Below are 2,716 nucleotides of genomic sequence, written 5' to 3'. Positions count from 1 at the left end.
GGGGGAGGAAAAAAAAAAAAAGACAAAAAAAAGAGGCCATTTCCCTTCAGTGATCGGGACGCGAAGCGCCGCCAGGCAGTGGGGGAGAGCCCGCCTCGCCGCCGCCCCAACCCTGAGGAGAACGCGGCGCCGAAGGAGAAGCCATGATGGCGGCTACCCTCACACAACACGGAGCGCGACCGGGAGCGCCTTGCCCGACGCCAACCGCCCCTCCCGGCGCCCGGGACACGGTGCTTCGGCAGGCTTTCACATAATAAAACCACCAGACTTCGGCGGGGAGGCCATTTCGTGGGCTGGGTGGCTGCACTAAAGCACAACTGCTGTGAATATCAACTGCGTCACGGCTCTCCAACTGTAAAACTCAGGCTGCAAAGGGTCCCTCACTTGGAAGGAAACTCCCTCATTTTGGATTTACTTCCAGACCTCCTTTTTTCCCCCCTCTCTCCAAGTCACTGCCTCTCGGTATGAAGGATTTTACAGTACTTTTTAGTGAGACATCCGCCATTAAGACTCACCGTCTTGAAAAACACCCCCCCACCCCCATTTTGTTGCCTGGTTGTTTTTTTTTTTTTTTTTCTCGGTCGAGCTTCTGTAATTAGACGGATAAAACATGTAAGGGATCCCTACCACCACCATCACCACCTTTTCGCCTTTTTTAAAACCAACCTCAGTAACATCTTGCTGTTCGCAGGCAGATTTTTAATCTTTTTTTTTCTTTTTGTGCGTTCAATTTAACAGCCACGTAACGCCTGCCAAGGATTCACAGCGTCTCTCCGCAAAAAAAAAAAACCAAAAAACACCCCACACCAAACCACACCAACAGGGCTGCGGACGACCAAGCGCTTTGTGCAGAGAAAAAAAAGAAATCCCTCCCTGAAAAAAAAAAAAAAACCAAAAAACACCCCACACCAAACCACACCAACAGGGCTGCGGACGACCAAGCGCTTTGTGCAGAGAAAAAAAAGAAATCCCTCCCTGAAAAAAAAAAAAATATAAAAAAAATAGACGTTTCAGAGCCGCTGTTAGATGTATCTGAGGAGAAGGAGATCGCCACCGCTCCTAAAGACGACCATTAGGATCTTTCCACCCAGGACAATAACGTTGAGCCACACAGGCCTTGGTCTATATGTTTCTCTGCAAGGGCAAAAGGGTTTTACTTACCCGCGCACCATAGTTGAATGCAGCTCGGAAGGTGAAGTTGTTACGCTTTTTGTTTGGGTTTTTTTTTTCCTAAATAACAGCTATAAATATATATATGATCTGTATCACCACTTCTCTCGTAAGTTTGCAAGTCAAAGCGGATCTTGTTAAGATAGTTACGCATCTTTGTATGGCGGTGGTCTAGCATAATTAAAAAAAAAAAAAAAAGAAAAAGAAAAAGAAAAAAGGGTGGGGGGAACCTATAGAAAAAAAGTTGTCCAGCTATGTTGACCGTACGCAGCGAGGACTCCTACTCGAGGCTTAAATCTACCTTCCTGTGGCAGATTTACTCTGTACATAAAAAGGACGTTCAGTGTTTTTCCATGGAGCACGCAGACGCTAAAAATGTCCTCCTGGATCGTTTTTAAGGCTGCATGTTTAAGTGTGAAAACACCTGGTTAACATTTACTAGTGGTAAACAACTTGTAAGCATCTCTTTAGCCAGATCATTATGCTATATAAGTAAAATAGTTCAAAAAAAAGCATAAATTGGTTTAGATAGACAAAAACATAAAACATGCACATGAAGGCTTAGCAATAAGGACCACTTCAGTAACATTAACATGAAAACTACACTTAGCAAGGACAGAATGGATTGGGTACTTACAACACAAGAGGAAAGAAAAGGAAAAAAGCTTATCATAGTAAAGTTGCCTTTTTTTTTTTTGCCAGAATTCACTATTCCTATATTTAAAACGTTACCTTGTAAGCACCAAAGGAGTTAATAAAAATGGCCAGGAATCAAAGTGTTTATACAGGAAATACTCTCTAAAATTTATTGTTCAGTCATTAGAGAGTTCTAGAAAACTTAAAAACCCCCAAAACAACAAAAAAATATTTAAAAAAATAATGTATTTACTTGTTTTTTGGCATTCGAAACTGTTAACTGCTGACATAGGGTGTGCCGTGACCTAGTTACACAAGACAAAGATGGATCCCGAATCATAAGGGAAAAAAAAAAATCCGCATTTTTTTTGTTTGGTTTTTTTTTTGTTTGCTTGGTTTTTTTTTTTGTTTAAATCTTCCTTCTTCAGCCAGTCCTCTAGCCTGGTGCTAGGCATAACCCACCACCCCGAGCGCTCCCCCGCAAGCGTGCCGGTGCGGCTTCACGTGGCGGATCCCCCCTTTTTGGAAACAAAGGGAAAAGCCCCAGTTGGCCAATTCCGCTTCCACTGCAGAAAAATGGCTGCCTGGTCTCCCGGCCTCTCCTTTGCTGTCTGCTGAAGGATGTTTTTAACACCGCCGTCTAATAACTCAAGCCCCATGGAACCCGCTCGCCCATTGGCTGCGGCCGCCCCGCTGCCTTTAACCAGCCAATTGCCCGACCGCGGCCCAGCCGCCACCGCGGACCCAGCGCAGCCGCGCCATGCGCCCACCGCGCTCCGCCCGGCTCCGCGCCCCGCCGAGCGGCGGGGGGACCGCGCCGACCGGCCTTTAATACCTAAAACAAAATGGAAGCTCCCCGCTGATTGGCTGCCGCCGGCTCCGGACCTTTAATAAGCAAAACTGCCTCTTC

This window comes from Calidris pugnax, unplaced genomic scaffold (genome assembly GCF_001431845.1).
Source record: "Calidris pugnax isolate Ruff unplaced genomic scaffold, ASM143184v1 scaffold32, whole genome shotgun sequence".
NCBI classification, from domain to species: Eukaryota; Metazoa; Chordata; class Aves; order Charadriiformes; family Scolopacidae; genus Calidris; species Calidris pugnax.
The sequence above is the reverse complement of the archived record's forward strand: the minus strand, read 5'-3'. Positions refer to the sequence as shown.